Below are 20,609 nucleotides of genomic sequence, written 5' to 3' on the forward strand. Positions count from 1 at the left end.
TCTCCAGAATTTCAAGCTATAAAGTGTACATTTTCTGCATTGATGCCTGCTTTATTCTACTTAAAGATCCCTACCTGGATCCTATCCAATTTGGTGACCCAGTGATGAATATTAGCACCTACTACGGATAGCTCAGAGAACTCCGTCAACAACAAAGACCAACTATCATGCTTTGGCCAACCATACCATTCCTAACCTTGCACAATATCACCTGTATCAATGTGCCATACAGACAGGTAAGCTGCTTTACTCCACCCCCATGCTGAGAAATGGTATGCTCATGTCCTGCACAACTTAACTGAAGTGCTCAAAATACATAATTTTTTTGAAGTATCGGAATGTATGATACTACACAGATTAAAGTAATGATCATCGTCATTAATGTAACAGTTATTGTTTCCTATAATCATTGCTTTTATGAAATGTTAAATATATTTGTATCTTTTTGGAAATGATTTCAATCACACTGATAGTGTACACTTATCATTGGATGTAAATATTGATGTAGTCAAATATCTGTGAGCTATGGTATCTTTGATGTTAATTTTTGTGGAGCAATACAGTTCAGTCTAGTCGAGTCATGAGTTGGTTGTAGTTGTGTGATGGTGTAGTTGGCTGGACAAATGATAGACCAACTTGAGTATATGCCAAACTGAGTTAAGCTATTTGAAGGTTTGAGTAAACCAAGTTAAACCAAGTTCAGATGAAAAAACGACATAGTGTTCAACACTGTTCTCTCAAGGTAAACACATCAAGATTGATTTCAGTTACCCAACCTGAGCCTTGTGGTTTCCCAATCATTCATTGGAGAGCGTCTGCACATGTAGCTAATGTTCAGAGCAAAATGGCACAGGCGTCTGGAGCCAACATCGTAAGGGACCCTCAACTACCAAGCAAACAGGTTAGGCCGTAGAGATTTCCGAAATGTGTCTTTTTCTGTAGAATATACAAGGGTCATTCAATAATTAGAGACAAATTGATCTGGAGAAAAAGGTGTTTATTTTTACAAATCAATACTTTTTATACTTTTCAACGTAATCCCCTTCAACATTTATGCACTTTTTCCAACGGGCTACAAGCTTTTTTTTTTTATTCCAGCTCCAATGAACTCTTTAAATTGATGTTTGAACCAATTTCCCACAAACTTTTTCACATCCTCAGTGTCCCTGAAACTCTTCCCACGTAATGTGTCCTTCAGTGCACCAAACAAATGGAAATCACTACATGCTAAATAAGGACTACAAGGGGGATGAGGCAGTACTTGCCAGCCCATTTTGTCGATGGTTTCATGGATCATTTGACCAATGTGAAGACGTGTGTTGTCTTGCTTGAGAATCACACCTCTCCTCTGAGATCCACAATATCTCTCTCTCTCTCTCAGCTGGCTTTACTTTGTTTGAAAGTAAATCCGAGTAGTACTGGCTGTTCATTCTATGCTGCTCCTAATCACAAAAAACTAGACCTTCAGCTTCCTGAAACACCGTCAATGTGACTTGTCCTGCTGATCCTTGGGTTTTGAATTTTTTCCAGACAGGTGATTTGGTGTGCTTCCACTCCATGCTAAGTCCTTTTGATTCTAGCTCATAATAGTGAACCCTAGTTTCAACACAAATTAAGATTTGGTTGAGGAAGTGGTCACGTTCCCTTTCATAATGTTCCTTTAGCTCTGTGAACATTCTCAACCTCGTTCCCTCGTATAGCCACGTCAATTCCTTTGGGATCCATCTTGCACATGTTTTGCGGTACTTCAGCTTATTACAGATAATGTTAAGAATTGTACCAGTACTAACTTGAGCATGATCAACTATCATTTCCACAGTCACACGGCGATCGCCACTAATAATGGCATAAATTCGACTTGCAAGTGAGCGTGTTGAAACTGCCAGAAACTTGTTCACAGTCACTGAGTCGCTACTATTTTTGAACTGCTCTACCCACTTGTAAAAAATTTGCACAATTCATACAACCTTCGACATAAACTTTTAGACATTCTAAAGTATATATTCACTGGTTTCTTGCCTTAACCAAGTAAAAAATAATAACAGGACGTTATTCAACTAATGTGGGTGTTTCGAGTGTACTCGCCATCTTGAAATGTATTTTTGAGGTTATAAACAAAACAATGTTGATACATCAGCTGATCAGGGCTCATCCCAGAGCTGCCAACCTAAAGCCATAAAAGTACTAAATTTGCTCTAATAAAAAGGTTTTTTCCCCCGTCTTTGTCTTTTTAATTATTGAATGACCCTCGTATATGCATAAAGCTTGGAGATTCACTCTAAGGGCTCACAGCTCCAAATGAATGCCATTGCTGAAAGGCAAGTGTTGGAATACAATTCATACAAAATCAGTTTTCCCAATTTAAATGAAACTGCGATAAATTAGAAAGGACTAGCATATGTTAGTGGACGCCTTACTGATATTTTAATTGTGGTGTGTGATGTCTAACCTAGCCCAAATTGTAGGGTAGGTAGGGAGGTGATACTTTCCATTGAGAGTTGGCAAAACCAACCAATGTAATGCTAAATAAAGTTTGTGGTAACAAACTGACTTGTTGTGTTACCTAATGTTTATGCTCCTGCTATATATTATGCAATTTGCCATCTGTGATGAACCTTTCATCATAAAAACTAAAACCGTAAGATAAATTCAAAGGATATTACATAAAGGGCATGTTCGAGGCATTTTGATGCATATTACATTAACAACAAAAAATGCCAGGGGTGATAGTATATAAAGTGTCTTTTGCCTTAAAAGAAAATGTTAAATAGCAAGAATGTAATGCAGATGGAAATGTTAATGTATTTCCCAGTTTGCAATAAGGGTATGCTTTCAAAATACAAGTATTTATTTATTTATTTTTATCCATCTTTGAGCAATTTTCCAATCAATTTCATCACAGAAACTTTAAATTTATTATACAAATTCATTTTATTGGCGTAGTTACAGTACACACACTAATAATAATATAAGGCACATAAAATATATAATAGAGAATAATTTCTTAATTATACATAATATACAGAAGTAGCAAATAAACTATTGACATACTAATGTAATTACAGATTAGTTTACAGCCAGAAATAATTTAGCACCTTTGCTCATCCTTAGAGCAGTTTTGAAATTGTGAAATATCGTAGAAAGCCTTTTCTTTCAACCTTTTTTCAGTTTTTGTTTGAAAGTCGTTAAGGGAGGCATGATGCGCCTCTGCAGGTGAACAATTAAATAATGTTATGCCCTGGTATACATAACTAGGCTGCGTTTCTTTAATCTAGCTTGTGGGCATATCTATCTGTCTCATTTGCCTGGTTTTATACTGGTATAAGCTTCCCTTAAGATGAACCGTAGTTGTTTTAAGTTTTCTTTTATCTTTAGTAGGCAACAGTATATAAAAAGTGGTGGGACTGTCAGTACTTTTAGGTCTAAGAGTTTGTAACTCCAGAAATAAGTCTGATAGCCATTTTTTTTTTTTTTTTGCCGGATGAAAAATTATCACATACAAGAATAGCATATTGTAGATAGCAGTGACAGAAGGCATAGTGTGAGTTAAGTAACAGACGTGTTTTTCACGGGTGTAGTCAAGTAGTAAAAAGGGTAACACATGAGAGCTTTCTGCATACACCATGTGATCAAAAGTATCTGGACACCCCCCAAAAACATACGTTTTTCATATTAGGTGCATAGTGCTGTCACCTACTGCCGGGTACTCTATATCAGCGACCTCAGTAGTCATTAGACATCATGGAGAGCAGAATGGGGCGCTCTGCAAAACTCATGGACTTAGAATGTGGTCAGGTGATTGGGTGTCACTTGTGTCTTACGTCTGTACGTGACATTTCCACATTCCTAAACATCCTTTTAGGTCCACTGTTTCTGATGTGATAGTAAAGCGGAAAGCTGAAGGGACACGTACAGCACAAAAGCATACAGGCTGACCTTGCCTGTTGACTGACAGAGAATGCCAACAGTTGAAGAGGGTCGTAATGTGTAATAGGCAGACATCTATCCATACCATCACACAGGAATCCCAAACTGCATCAGTATCCACTGTAAGTATCAGGACAGTTAGGTGGGAGATGAGAAAACTTGGATTTCATAGTCGAGCAGCTGTTCATAAGCCACACATCACGCCGGTAAATGCCAAACAATGCCTCGCTTGGTGTAAGGAGCGTAAGCATTGGACGATTGAACAGTGGAAAAATTTGCCTGGAGTAACAAATCATGGTACACAATGTGGTGATCTGATGGCAAAGTGTGGGTATGGCAAATTCACGGTGAACGTAATCTGGCAGCATGTGTAGTGGCAACAGTAAAATTCGGCAGTGATGGTGTTATGATGTGGTAATGTTTTACATAGAGGGGGCTTGCACCCCTTGTTCTATTATAGCACAGGCTTACAGTGATGTTTTAAACACCTTCTTGCTTCCCATTGTTGAAGAGCAATTCGGGGATGGCGATTGCATCTTTCAACACAATCGAGCACCTGTTCATAATGCACGGCCTGTGGCGGAGTGGTTACACGACAGTAACATCCCTGTAATGGTCTGGCTTACACAGAGTCCTGATCTGAAACCTATAGAACACCTTAGGGATGTTTTGGAAAGCCGACATCGTGCCAGGCCTCACCGAAGGTCATCGATACCTCTCCTCAGCGCAGCACTCCATCAAGAATGGGCTGCCATTCCCCAAGAAACCTTACAGCACCTGACTGATCATATGCCTGCGAGAGTGGAAGCTGTCGTCAAGGCTAAAGGTGGGCCAACACCATACTGAATTCTAGCAATACCGCTGGAAGGCACCTGGAACTTGTAAGTCATTTTCAGCCGGGTGTCCGGATACTTTTGCTCATATAATGTGTGTGGTCTGTGTGTTTGTACCAAGCTATTTTGAAATCAAGATATTTAGAAGTAGCGTAACAGCTCAGCACTCATTTTCACGGCTTGATAAACTGAAAATGATGTTCACTGTCTTTTCATAGCTGATGGATAGCTCATTGACTTGGAACCATGTATCAAGCTGGTTAAGGTACTGTTTGTTTTTCAGTTTCAGTTTGTTTACGTGTTTCTCAGAGCTAATGAATATTGTGTCATCAGCATGAAGTACAGATTTACAGGGCATGTTACTGGGAAGATCATTTACAAATATAGTAAAGAGTAAAAGGCCAAATACAGAACCCTGAGGAATGTCTCAGGTTATACCTAAGTATTGCAAGCTTTGGTTATTGTAAAAATGCAATTTGTTTCCTGTCACTGAGATAGGAGTTTATGAGGGAGAGTTATAAGTCTCTGTCTCTGTAACTTCAAAGTTTTGCCAGTAGTACTCTATGCTTCACTGAATCAAATGCTTGCTTATGTCGACTAGAATGCTTCAGCACATAACTTTGATTCAAATGAGGTTTAGATAAAAGAAATGATATCTTCAGCTGCTTTCACTGTCGATAATTTGGACCTAAAACCATATTTAGATTGAATCGGAATACTGTTTTCAGATAAATGTCTGCAGATAACCTGTTTCATATAGTATTTTATTATTTTGGAGAGAACAACTGCCAGTGAAATTGGATGATATTTATTTGTGCATATCTTGTTACCCTTTTTATGAATATGGACGACACTCTGGAAAATGGAAACTAACATAAATCCAGTTTATTAGTGTACAAAGAGGTTTTGACATCAGGTTCACTAGTTTCATTCACATAATTTGGTAAGCCATAAATGTCCTCAAATTCTGATTTTCCCAGTGTTGTTAGTGATTTAACCATGTCACATACTTGTATTTGTGTCCATTTGAAAGCTGACAAAGTGTCTGCACTATTTTGAAGAAACTTATTGCCAGAAATAGGGTCTAGATTAGGAGCATCCATTCAATTGGAAATATGCTCACCAGAAGTTGGGATGATAGTGGGGTTTACGGCCTTGACAAAAAAATTGATTAAATTAAGTTGCAGTGATATTGACAGCACCTGCGGTTTCTTTAGAGTTTCTATCTGTACCCAACCCTACTTTTAATAATCCACCTTGATGCCTTACTTCTATTATTCGAACTTTCAGTGTAATTTTCATTTTCCCTACATTTGGCTGTATTTATTTGTGATCTATGATGTCCTTTGAGGTTTTTATAAGTCGCTTTGTCCACAATACCGCTTTCTACATTTCATAGTAAATAATTACCAGGAGCCTTTATGTCTGCAAGTCAGATAGAAAACATTTGTTTTGTGTCGGGTGCCTGAGTCTTCTGACTTTATTACTATACTGCTTTTTGGCAACTGGTGAAGGTGTACTGAAGTGTTGAATATTCTTCCACCTGAGAAATAGGTTCGATTGCGGTGTTGTATTCTGTTTTGATACCTTGCACATGTAGCCTGAAGAGTTACATCACTGTAATTTTCACAGATTAAATGCTTTTTGCTAGAATAATTGAAACACGTGATACCACTATCATCAAAACAGTGGAAAAAAACAGGCTCTTCTGATGCAACATGCGTAACCACAACAATGATTATTGTTTTTCTCGTGACAATACATTCGTTGACTTTGTGAACTTACCATCAAACTGTCAGCTTTCAGCCTAATCTAAACATTGGGCTATTCTACACATCTACCTGCCATAACACATAATCAGAAAATAATACTGACTCAAAACTAACGACCATATCATATTTGCTCAAGTATACCACACGCCACAGATTAATTACACCAGAGTAAGTAGTTAAGATGCAAATACAATAATGTGTTGAGAATGTTGTTATCAATGACCCTTAATCCACAGCTGTGTATCTAAGTTCGTGGTTGAATCCTCGTTGAGAATTTAATAAATATATGTGCAACATTTGTGATGTGGAATAATAAATATTACTACTACTGCTACGAAAAGATAACCCAAGACTCAGCGCAACGCTAGTAAAGACTAAGCACGTGTAAATGGCCACTCTGGCTCGTAAGGCATCATGGTAGCGTGACCGTGCAACAATTATGGGTTTGCTCAGTAACACTTTAGAGTGCCGCTGCTGTCATACGAAATCACACGCCAACCCACAACTCCAGGTGTAGATCCAGTGGGCGTAGCTCACAAACAGGATGATTGTACCTTCTCATCCAGTCTCTTTCTAACCAACAAATGGCCATCCCTGGCACTGAGGCAGAACCAGCTTTCATCAGACAACACAATATTCCTCCACCCTGCCCTCCAGTGAGCTCTTGCTTGACACCACTGAAGTTATAAATGGCTGTGGTTTGGGATCAGTTGAATGCATGCTGTAGAGCTGTCCTTGAAGTAACAGATTTGTAGCAGTTCCTTGTGTCACTATGGTACCAACTGCTGCTCAAATTCCTGTTGCAGATGCTGTGTGATGCGGCAGAGCCATGTAGCAAACGCAATGGTCTTTACTTTCAGTGGTGCCATGTGACCATCTGGAGCTCAGTCTTCTTGTGACCATTCATTCTCGAGACCACCGCTGCCAGCAATCACGTACAGTGCCTGCATTCCTGCCAAGCCTTTCTGTAGTATTGCTGAAGGAACATCCAGCTTCTCATAGCCTTATTACATGAACTCGTTCAAATTCAGTGAGGTGTTGATATTGTCGTCTTTGTCACTTTAAAGGCATTCTTGACTAACATCAACACACCACGTCCAATCTCGAAGGTAAATGATACTCACGACCGGTAAGTGTGCATTTCAAACAAACTTGAGTTACATCCTCATAGTGACGCTACTAGCGTCACTCTCGTGCGACTGGTGTGAAACTGGAATAGACATCATCTTTCAGATGTAGAAACACGCCTACCAACTTTCGTTTCCATCCCATAACTCTTCCTTGGTGGTGCGATTTTATTTCTGTCGGTGGATTTTGGTATTTGGTTAACACATACAGTATGTGTACTGTCACAACGAATTTCTGATTTATAATATGTAATACGTATTAAAGAAAAAGAACTCAGTGGGTTTTGACTGAATGTAAAATGGTGAGTGATGGCCTACAGTTATTTTATAGGTCTGGATGTAGTTGCTTGTTGCAGATATATAGCTCATAGTCTGGTTTCTGCGAGATGACTGCTGACTATACCACCTAGACACTTCATGTCGAAGCTGCTGACAGTGAAATACAAGCTGCTGATATACCCTTAATTTTGCAGAGTATGTCTACTGCATACCCTGCCAATGCATTTTTGAATAAATCTTCTCACAGATTCAGCTTAGAATCGATCAATTTGTTATGCACGTAGATCTTCAGTATTTGGTTATCATATGCAATTTTTGGTTAAATTATACTTGACAATGTGTTATAATCGTTTCAGTGTTTTTAAAATCTTTTTTATATTTGCTGTCAAAAGTTGTTTGATAATGTCTAATGGCATATTTGTCTTCTTTCTCATTTAATTAACAACAAGATACTTTCTTGCAGATTAAAACTGTATGCCAGACTGAGACTCGAACTCGGGACCTTTGTCTTTTGTGGACAAGTGCTCTACCCACTGAACTACCCAAGCATGACTCACGATCTGTTCTCTCAGCTTTATTTCCGGCAGTACCTCATGTCCTACCTTCCAAACTTTACAGAAGCTCTGCTGTGAAACAAGCAAGACTAGCACTTATGGATGAAGGGATATTGCAAATATATGGCTTAGCCACAGCCCAAGGGATGTTCCCAGAACGAAATTTTCATCTGCAGTATATATATATATATTACAGTTTACAAGTGTTAATCTCGATTAATCTGTTAATTCATTCCAGATTAGATGTAAAGTCCAATATTCGGTTGTATTTTGGATTCAAATTTATCACAAAGTCTTTAATTTCTTTTGTTTATTACAGCTGGTCATCTTGCTCACTGTACTAAAACACTGACAAATGTAATGGCATTATTTGCACTCATTAATTCACTTTCACATTGTGTGCATAAATATAAAGAAATAACCTTCAGCCTTGAGTAACCAAGTTTGAATTAAATTGTTCTACAGCAAATCTTGTAGCAGAATTATAGCTGAGATGAAAATAATGTTTTACTCTTCTTTTTAAGTGGCTTCTTCTTTCTCAGTTTTCAAATCTACATTCTTCACAGAAGATTCATATTTTACTTCTGGGTCGCCATATGAGAGGGTTCTCGCTGGAAAATGAGTCTTGATGCATATTAAAGTATATTATATATAAACTATTCTTCCAAACTTTTGAAAATATGACCTTCAAGTGGTTTATATGACAATAAACATTTACTACCTGACCATATTTAGATACGTTTTCAATGTGAAAGTATCCTTAACACTAAAATGCTCTGCAGATATTTTTCATAAGTCTTCATAATTCTACTGCTGGATGATGGCCTCACTGAGGAATCGTAACATCACCTACTCTGAGGCAAATTTGTTGTGGCATAAAGATTTCGGCGGCCGACTCCCAACTGCTGCATACCGCCCAAGGAGTATCTGAAACGAATAATACAATTCAAAACAAAATCTGCACTATGACATAATATCATATGTATAAATGTACACTTTATGCGTTATTTGAAGCATAACCTCTAACATAAGATTAATTAACAACATGTCTACTCATTTATAGAAGATGAGGGCACAGAAAACTTTGCAGTTTTGACTGTTAACGGAAAAATCCCGAGTGTAATTCCGAAAAAATTCTGTATTCCCACAGTCCAAAATACTGACTGGATTTATGAAACAATGAATTGAGGTACAAAGATTGTTCAACCATAACCTTGTGTCATAAGTCTGATGTGAAGATGCACACTTACATCGCAGAATAACATCAGCAAGAGCTATAAAAAGGAAATCAACAAAGAATATAGTCATAAACACTACCCAAGAACTCTGTTTGTGTCATCAAGATTTTCAAGTGTTGACCACCTACTGGAATACATATATGCAGTCGCTGGTGCAAGGACTTCGATTACATTGCACATGTTGCAACAATGAAATGTTTTAAATAATTTTGAGTCATTGGAACTTGTACATGGACTTCATTTTGGAATTTACCCCAGAGAAATAAATTCAGATGTGTCAGATTAGGCGAATGTGCAGGCCGATGATAATGCCATCGCATCCTATCCTGTGACCAGGAAAGAGTTGAGTGAACACTTTCCTGGTCACTAATGAGTAGTGAGTCAGATACCTATCATGCTGCTACTACACCCATCCACATATTTCAAGTGGAGAGGTGGTGACACTTCAGTAAGAAACTGTGTGTGCTTTTACTATAGCCTATAAAGTTTCTTCAGTGATCTAATCACCAGTCACATAGTCTCCAATAATTCCATGCCAAATGTTCATACTCCACTGCCTTTGATGTTTTACCTACCTCATTCAGTGCAGTTGATGTGTGATCCAATAATGCCCATTTTTTTTTATCCAGCCATCCACAATGTGCATAGAAATCTAATGTCCCAATGCATCATAAGTGAGCTACAGAACTTCATGCATCTTCTGCAATCTCACAGATTCAACTGCTGGTGAAGTGACACATGATATATGTAGAAACCCCACAGAAGATGCGTACAATGCAGAACTAATTTATTCCAGAGATACTAACAATGTCTGTGAAGCTTACATATGAATTATGAGCAACATCTGTCAGAACATCTGTTTTGCCCATTTTTCTCTTTGTAAGCTTGCTCCTTGTCTTCTGTATAGTATTCCATTGCCATTCAAATAAATTTTTTTTGCAGCTTCCCTGAATTGTCATTCTCGTTGAACACAGTCTGTTGGGATAACTTTTTGTGTAAAACTCTACTCTTCTTTTCGTATTCCTTCTGTATTATCCATAAAGAAGTTGCATATCTAGTTTGTCTTGGCTTGTGAGAGCCTTCATTTTTTTTCAAATCAGCACTCCACACACGTGAATGACTGAGACAGAATGAAATCTTCGCTTCTTCTATGCAGCTACTATACTGGTAGCACACCAGTGCAGCACTGTTTCCAGCTTTTCTTATGTGACTTATTTTATTTTTTGGGTATGAAATCACCGATTTACACATAAGCTATCAATCAGTTTCCCTCTCAAAACAAGTAAACCTTAAGTTCTATATACTGCAATTACTCCAGAATTAGTAATCAGATTTTGAAGATTTAAACGCCGTTGGATTCGTCTCTTTTAGGACTATGATAGTAGCAGTAGAAATCACTGTAGTTCTATTTGAAAGAAGTGAAGTTGGTACCGATATCTCTGCAAATAATTTAACTATGAAAAATTGCTACAAGTAGCCTAGTGTCCACGTTTTCACAATACATCTGGGTGAGACAGAATTACTATGTTTTAATAGTTTTCGCAAATTTCTGGGGTGAACAGCTTACTTAATCACCATTAACAATTATAGTTTGCTAACTGGTGGTTATTATACATAGAGTTGTGTACATACCCATACTTATAGTGCAAATTTCGCATGATCAACACAATGCATATTCTGTATTGATTGAATAAACATCAAAAATTAAAAAAGGGCTCTAACATATGTCCTTAAACCGAATAATAAGTTCCGATTTTTTGTATCACAGATGATGTTTCATAACCACACTTTCAATGTTTATAACAGTGGCAAGGAAGTGATATTGTGTTCCTGTTCCATCTAGTATGAACACACCTCCTAAAAGGAAAGGGCGAATCATACATCATTAACAAGTAGTGACACAGTTGAACCTATTCCGTATTGCCAGAATCATCAGCCTTAGAATCTCATATAACAGGTTAGTTTGGAAGACATATTGTACAGTCCAATATAACTCTCAGTTCATTAAGGGCAACTGATCACCCAGATTCCAATTAAAAAGATAATCATAATTTAATGACCAGTAAGCTCTACTTTGTAATTAATATAGTATGTAAATAATTATGAACTATTATCATATCAGGCCCATAGAACTTGTTCACTTGGTAAGAAAATCCTAAATTATTCCAAATAGCATTCAATAAAATCGTATTGTACCATGCCACTCAGTTTCCTTTGTCATCCAAAATACATGAAGTAAAGTTTGGATTGACATAAGTATTGTTATTATTACTCTATGTAACTTATGCACATAACTTAATTAACTAATTATCAAAATAATTGTCAGACTTTGCAAAATAACGAAACTGAATATATGTAAACAAATCATTAAAAGGAATTTTCTGCATAACAACGTTAATACTAATAAAAAGCTGTAAATCATATTATATCGAACACATAGTAGGAACATTGTACTTAATTTTTTCATTAGTAATTAATGAAGTTATTAACACCATAGTTTGTTCTGCTTATTTGATGTAAATCCAAGCGATAACACTAATTCCTGGCTAAATTGTATGCATAAAACAAATGAGAGCAATTGTAACATTTCCATATGTATGTCAAAATAACTTGACATGATCATTTTTAATTGTAATCTCTAAAAATTGCTACACCAACAATCAAATAATTCTTTGTAAATGTATATAAGTGTGAGAATTGTGGAGCTTGGGTTTCATTGTTGATTTGGTGTTTGCAACAGATGGCATGTGTTGCTTTGTGTAATAAAATATTAAGAAATGTATAAAGGTATACCACTTACTTACTCAATTCTCTTATCAAAGCTGAATGGATTATACATCCAAATCCTGTTCTCCTGAAGAATTCCAGCACATCAAGGAACAAATAGTTAAGTACCTGAGTTACAAGACTCATCTGAAATGTTTATATTTTGTTGAGTTTTAAGCAAATGTACATAAATCGTTTTCATTTATAAAAAGGAGGTTACATTCATAATGTAACATAACAGTTAATGGCCAATAATGCAAATCCTGCACTTCCAGATGGTACAAGTAAAAGAACAATAATTTCATCTCTCACTAAGGAGGGATTGACAACTTTGGTAACAAGAAAAACAAAAGAAATGGCAGCAGTATCAAAAAAAATAACATGACCAATGCCAACAGTAACAGAAACACCCATAGAGCTAACAAAAGCAGCACAAACAGGAACAGTAACAACAACAGTAGAAAGGGCAACAGCAATATCACATGTAAAAACAAGAGCTGCCGAAACAGCAACATCTGTAGCACCAGCATCATTATCAGTGACCATAGTATCAGCATCAGTATCAACAGAAATTGCATCTCCAACAAAATTAATGTCATCAGCACAAACAACAGTATTGGAAGTGGTACCATCAACAGAAGCTTTAACAGTAACATTACAAACTGTAACAGCAGCTTCATCACCAACAATAGCAGCAGCTCCAGCAGTAACAACAGTACAGGTTAAAAGCAGGAATGAAACCTGCAGTAGAAGATGCAGTCTCAGATGTTGTGGGTGGATGTAAAACACTCGCTCCTCTTCTTATGAATGATTTTTACAGCTGAAGGCAGCAAGAGAAATTCCATAAGATAAGAAAGATTAAAAATATTTATCAAATCGTTCACAATAATGTGTCAAAATACTCAGTGCTTCGAGAATGAAGTACCGGGCTTAGAAGTAGCTTTAAATAATTTAGCTGATATCTCTTTCATTTGTTTGTCTGGATACTGCTGCAAAGTTAGTGAATTAAGACTTATAAGTATAAACAATTTTACATTAGCACTTCATTACTGCCACAATGCTTTTGAAAATGGTAGAGTATGCATTTATGGAACAGCAGTACTAGAATTCGAAGCAAAAATGGAGATGGATCAACTAAATACTGAAAAACATTTTGAATCATGTACCATAGAGATAAAAATTAAGAATAACAATAAAAAACTGATCGTCTTAGCGATATCCAGAACACCACTACGTAAAAAAATTTATTTTTTAAAAAAATGGATGCAACGTTAAATGCTCTTTACAATAATGATGCAAAATTATTATAATGAAGGAATTTTAACATTAATATTTGAATTGAAAGCGAAGAAAGAAGGTGGAGTTTGAGAATCCCAAACAGTTTTCATATGAAACCTCAGTTTTTCAGATCGTATTGGAATAACGACGTTGTCATTTTCCTCATTAGACAATATCTTCTCAAATATCCAAAATGGTGTCACTGAGGCTCTAAATTTAAATTTATGCATTTCAGACCACAATAAGTATAAACTATTCTGTACCTAAGGAGTAAAAAATAAGTGAGAATATAAAAGGCACTCCAGCACAGATTAAATGAAATTTTTATTCAAGACTTAGGAAAAGAATCCTCGAAAACTTTAGTTTCGAACCCAACAACCAACGAATGATGCAATGCATCGTCTGTTATTTTGTTGTTCCTGATTGAGACATATATTCCAATCAAACAAAACTCTCATCAGTGCCATGCTAAGGAAGAGCAGCCATAGAGCCTGCTACAGTTTGTCTAGTGAAACTCTAAGACACCTCAATAAACTTGAAAAAGAAAACAAAGCCCAACACTGCACACACTATGTTACAGAATATAAGATAATTTGTAGGAAAGTAATTTAAACAGCTAAGACAATGCCTAAGCAATCACAGAAGTAACAAAATAATAAAAAATGTGAAATGTAGTAAGCAAATAATTAAGGAAAATATTAAAATTCAAGAGAATATTCCAGAATGAGATTTTCACTCTGCAGCGGAGTGTGCGCTGATATGAAACTTCCTGGAAGATTAAACCTGTGCGCCCGACTGAGACTCGAACTCGGGACCTTTGCCTTTCCCGGGCAAGTGAACTACCAACTGAGCTACTGAAGCACGACTCACGCCCGTTTTAATCTGCCAGGAAGTTTCATATCAGCGCACACTCCGCTGCAGAGTGAAAATCTCATTCTGGAAACATCCCCAGGCTGTGGCTAAGCCATGTCTCCACAGTATCCTTTCTTTCAGGAGTGCTAGTTCTGCATGTTTTGCAGAAGAGCTTCTGTAAAGTTTGGAAGGTAGGAGACGGATACTGGAAGAAGTAAAGCTGTGAGTACCGGGCGTGAGTTGTGCTTCGGTAGCTCAGTTGGTAGAGCACTTGCCCGCGAAAGGCAAAGGTCCAGAGTTCGAGTCTCGGTCGGGCACACAGTTTTAATCTGCCAGGAAGTTTCATATCAGCGCACACTCCGCTGCAGAGTGAAAATCTCATTCTGGAAACATCCCCAGGCTGTGGCTAAGCCATGTCTCCACAGTATCCTTTCTTTCAGGAGTGCTAGTTCTGCATGTTTTGCAGAAGAGCTTCTGTAAAGTTTGGAAGGTAGGAGACGGATACTGGCAGAAGTACAGCTGTGAGTACCAGGCGTGAGTTGTGCTTCGGTAGCTCAGTTGGTAGAGCACTTGCCCGCGAAAGGCAAAGGTCCAGAGTTCGAGTCTCGGTCGGGCACACAGTTTTAATCTGCCAGGAAGTTTCATATCAGCGCACACTCCGCTGCAGAGTGAAAATCTCATTCTGGAAACATCCCCAGGCTGTGGCTAACCCATGTCTCCACAGTATCCTTTCTTTCAGGAGTGCTAGTTCTGCATGTTTCGCAGAAGAGCTTCTGTAAAGTTTGGAAGGTAGGAGACGGATACTGGCAGAAGTACAGCTGTGAGTACCGGGGGTGAGTTGTGCTTCGGTAGCTCAGTTGGTAGAGCACTTGCCCGCGAAAGGCAAAGGTCCAGAGTTCGAGTCTCGGTCGGGCACAATGTTTTAATCTGCCAGGAAGTTTCAAGAGAATATTGTTTTGAAACACCATCATGGAGTTTTACTCAGAAATCTAACTTCCGCAAATTACATAAATTACTTCATAATTACCCCAGGCAATGTGAGTGACAGTCAAACCTAAGCTCCAAAGAACAAAGTGTTAATTGCAAGTCCTACAAATAATTTCAATGTTCTTAAAATATCGGTTGTAAAACAGTAAATGATGACTTGTTTCTACGATCTAAGAACTACCACATTCATTAATGCTTCAAACTACTTGTTGTTGTTGTTGTTGTCTTCAGTCCTGAGACTGGTTTGATGCAGCTCTCCATGCTACTCTATCCTGTGCAAGCTGCTTCATCTCCCAGTACCTACTGCAACCTACATCCTTCTGAATCTGCTTAGTGTACTCATCTCTCGGTCTCCCTCTACGATTTTTACCCTCCACGCTGCCCTCCAATGCTAAATTTGTGATCCCTTGATGCCTCAAAACATGTCCTACCAACCGATCCCTTCTTCTAGTCAAGTTGTGCCACAAACTTCTCTTCTCCTCAATCCTATTCAATACCTCCTCATTAGTTACGTGATCTATCCACCTTATCTTCAGTATTCTTCTGTAGCACCACATTTCGAAAGCTTCTATTCTCTTCTTGTCCAAACTAGTTATCGTCCATGTTTCACTTCCATACATGGCTACACTCCAAACAAATACTTTCAGAAACGACTTCCTGATACATAAATCTATATTCGATGTTAACAAATTTCTCTTCTTCAGAAACGCTTTCCTTGCCATTGCCAGTCTACATTTTATATCCTCTCTACTTCGACCATCATCAGTTATTTTACTTCCTAAATAGCAAAACTCCTTTACTACTTTAAGTGTCTCATTTCCTAATCTAATTCCCTCAGCATCACCCGATTTGACTACATTCCATTATCCTCGTTTTGCTTTTGTTAATGTTGATCTTATATCCTCCTTTCAACACACTGTCCATTCCGTTCAACTGCTCTTCCAAGTCCTTTGCCGTCTCTGACAGAATTACAATGTCATCGGCGAACCTCAAAGTTTTTACTTCGTCTCCATGAATTTTAATACCTACTCCAAATTTTTCTTTTGTTTCCTTTACTGCTTGCTCAATATACAGATTGAATAACATCGGGGAGAGGCTACAACCCTGTCTCACTCCTTTCCCAAACACTGCTTCCCTTTCATGCCCCTCGACTCTTATTACTGCCAGCTGGTTTCTGTACAAATTATAAATAGCCTTTCGCTCCCTGTATTTTACCCCTGCCACCTTTAGAATTTGAGAAAGAGTATTCCAGTCAACATTGTCAAAAGCTTTCTCTAAGTCTACAAATGCTAGAAACGTAGGTTTGCCTTTTCTTAATCTTTCTTCTAAGATAAGTCGTAAGGTCAGTATTGCCTCACGTGTTCCAACATTTCGACGGAATCCAAACTGATCCTCCCCGAGGTCTGCATCTACCAGTTTTTCCATTCGTCTGTAAAGAATTCGCGTTAGTATTTTGCAGCTGTGGCTTATTAAACTGATAGTTCGGTAATTTTCACATCTGTCAGCACCTGCTTTCTTTGGGATTGGAATTATTATATTCTTCTTGAAGTCTGAGGGTATTTCGCCTGTCTCATACATCTTGCTCACCAGCTGGTAGAGTTTTGTCATGACTGGCTCTCCCAAGGCCGTCAGTAGTTCTAATGGAATGTTGTCTACTCCGGGGGCCTTGTTTCGACTCAGGTCTTTCAGTGCTCTGTCAAACTCTTCACGCAGTATCGTATCTCCCATTTCGTCTTCATCTACATCCTCTTCTATTTCCATAATATTGTACTCAAGTACATCGCCCTTGTATAAACCTTCTATATACTCCTTCCACCTTTCTGCCTTCCCTTCTTTGCTTAGAACTGGGCTGCCATCTGAGCTCTTGATATTCATACACGTGGTTCTCTTCTCTCCAAAGGTCTCTTTAATTTTCCTGTAGGCAGTATCTATCTTACCCCTAGTGAAATAAGCTTCTACATCCTTACATTTGTCCTCTAGCCATCCCTGTTTAGCCATTTTGCACTTCCTGTCGATCTCATTTTTGAGACGTTTGTATTCCTTTTTGCCTGCTTCATTTACTGCATTTTTATATGTTCTCCTTTCATCAATTAAATTCAATATTTCTTCTGTTACTCAAGGATTTCTAGCAGCCCTCGTCTTTGTACCTACTTTATCCTCTGCTGCCTTCACTACTACATCCCTCAGAGCTACCCATTCTTCTTCTACTGTATTTCTTTCCCCTATTCCTGTCAATTGTTCCCTTATGCTCTCTCTGAAACTCTGTACAACCTCTGGTTCTTTCAGTTTATCCAGGTCCCATCTCCTTAATTTCCCACATTTTTGCAGTTTCTTCAGTTTTACTCTACAGGTCATAACCAATAGATTGTGGTCAGAGTCCACATCTCCCCCTGGAAATGTCTTACAACTTAAAACCTGGTTCCTAAATCTCTGTCTTACCATTATATAATCTATCTGATACCTTTTAGTATCTCCAGGGTTCTTCCACATATACAACCTTCTTTCATGATTCTTAAACCAAGTGTTAGCTATGATTAAGTTGTGCTCTGTGCAAAATTCTACTAGGCGGCTTCCTCTTTCATTTCTTAGCCCCAATCCATATTCACCTACTATGTTTCCTTCTCTCCCTTTTCCTACACTCGAATTCCAGTCACCCATTACTATTAAATTTTCGTCTCCCTTCACTATCTGAATGATTTCTTTTATTTCATCGTACATTTCTTCAATTTCTTCATCATCTGCAGAGCTAGTTGGCATATTAACTTGTACTACTGTAGTAGGTGTTGGCTTCGTATCTATCTTGGCCACTATAATGCGTTCACTATGCTGTTTGTAGTAGCTTACCCGCATTCCTATTTTCCTATTCATTATTAAACCTACTCCTGCATTACCCCTATTTGATTTTGTGTTTATAACCCTGTAGTCACCTGACCAGAAGTCTTGTTCCTCCTGCCACCGAACTTCACTAATTCCCACTATATCTAACTTTAACCTATCCATTTCCCTTTTTAAATTTTCTAACCTACCTGCCCGATTAAGGGATCCGACATTCCACGCTCCGATCTGTAGAACGCCAGTTTTCTTTCTCCTGATAACGACATCCTCCTGAGTAGTCCCCGCCCGGAGATCCGAATGGGGGACTATTTTACCTCCGGAATATTTTACCCAAGAGGATGCCGTCATCATTTAATCATACAGTAAAGCTGCATGTCCTCGGGAAAAATTACGGCTGTAGTTTCCCCTTGCTTTCAGCCGTTCGCAGTACCAGCACAGCAAGGCCGTTTTGGTTAATGTTGCAAGGCCAGATCAGTCAATCATCCAGACTGTTGCCCCTGCAACTACTGAAAAGGCTGCTGCCCCTCTTCAGGAACCACACGTTTGTCTGGCCTCTCAACAGATACCCCTCCGTTGTGGTTGCACCTACGGTACGGCCATCTGTATCGCTGAGGCACGCAAGCCTCCCCACCAACGGCAAGGTCCATGGTTCATGGGGGGAGATATCGTAAACACATTGCTTTCAGAGCGCGAGTTTCCAAGAGGGTTAAACATTTCAAAAGTGAAACCATTGTATAAAAAGAGCAATCTCTTGTCAGTAAATCACTATGGTTTTTGCAGAGGCATGCATACAGAACCAGCTGCTACTCAGTTAACTGAGTATATTTTAATATGACTAAACAAAAATTTCGAAATTAGGGGAGAGGTACTTGAAATTACTTCAAAAACATTAAAAACCACAGTATCATATACAGATGCGATATTCAGGCTGTACAGGCAATGTTCTAGGACCTCTCTTACTCTGTTTTTATGTAAATAATATCGAGCTGCTAATGAATGGTGCTCATATATAGGCTTTTGTTGATAACACAAATGTTATTCTAACTGATATAAACCATCGACAACTAGAGTTTTGGAAAATATACGAAATTGTTTCGAAATGATTAAGTTTACCTTAAAATTTCTATGAACTAAATATATTCATTATAGAAAAACAAAGTCAATCGTAAGCTAGATCTCAGAATTCAAAATAAACAAATTAAGGAGATAGATGTGATCAAATCTTCAAGTGTGCTTACTGGCGAACATTTAGACTAGGAAGCCCACATCTTGTATATCACTAATAAGCTGAGCTCTGTGTTATGTGTAATTAATTGTGTGTGTAGTTGTTGATACTGTTGTACAATTAATAACAAAACAGAGTAGTTTATATTCGGAAAATATTATTTGTAAGGTACCATTCGTTATAAGCCAAATATCACACACTCGAATCAACTAACACCTAGACTTCCTGCTTTGTGCACTCCAAAAATGTCGTTTGTTTTCAATGAAAAATAAAGTCAAGACAAAGATGAATTAGTTACACACCTATACGCGATGAACATAAATAGCTCTAAATCATCCACTCCTTACTGTATGTAAGTCAGTTACTTGTAAATTTTGGGAAATTTCACAACTCGGCCAAATTGGATACCTTTCTTTTGTGAGTGTCTTGGAGATTTGGGCAACTCATTCAGAGATAAGTTATCCTGTACACCACTGTTGTCTGAGTTCACAAGGATGTAGGCAGTTCTCAGTCTGTCATGTTAGGTGTTAGTTGGCACATCCTCAATTTGTAGAGTGAAATATATTATTTTTCACATCAGGACTTCATAGTGACCTTGTGGGGAGGCACTTGTTTGTCTTTCACTTTGTCGCTCCCCACAAATACATGAGTCGTACTATGCAGATCCTTACTAATGAATGGTGTTTCCTTTGTCTTGCGGAAATAGTCTGAAAGGCAAAGTATAACTCTATGTTGGTGTAACTGGCAAGTGAATGTTTTCCGAACATAGAATGAAAATCAACAGGCAAAGTTAGCAGCTGTTGGGTTATTTTTTCCTCTCACGCAGCAACACAGTCTATAGTCTTGTTTAAGAACTGGCGTATAATGTGAATTATTTCGAGGTGTGTGGCTGGCAGATACTTTCGCCAGCAGCAATTCATGCATCTAAGCTCGTAC

At 38.1% G+C, this 20,609-nt stretch overlaps 1 long non-coding RNA gene across 2 annotated transcripts; it reads right to left on the reverse strand.

Moving 5' to 3' along the window:
• Positions 1-8,668: 8,668 nt before the first annotated feature.
• On the reverse strand, positions 8,669-20,333 carry LOC126268150 (uncharacterized). 2 transcript variants are annotated; one of them, XR_007549104.1, is made up of 3 exons: positions 20,021-20,333; positions 12,531-12,643; positions 8,669-9,419 (listed from the first exon to the last, which is right to left on the reverse strand). It is a non-coding gene; the product is annotated as an uncharacterized LOC126268150 (long non-coding RNA). The 2 variants fall into 2 exon arrangements; XR_007549103.1 differs by having other exon boundaries at positions 12,535-12,643; positions 20,021-20,328.
• Between the last annotated feature and the right edge of the window lie 276 nt (positions 20,334-20,609).

Source organism: Schistocerca gregaria, chromosome 4, assembly GCF_023897955.1.
Source record: "Schistocerca gregaria isolate iqSchGreg1 chromosome 4, iqSchGreg1.2, whole genome shotgun sequence".
NCBI classification, from domain to species: domain Eukaryota; kingdom Metazoa; phylum Arthropoda; class Insecta; order Orthoptera; family Acrididae; genus Schistocerca; species Schistocerca gregaria.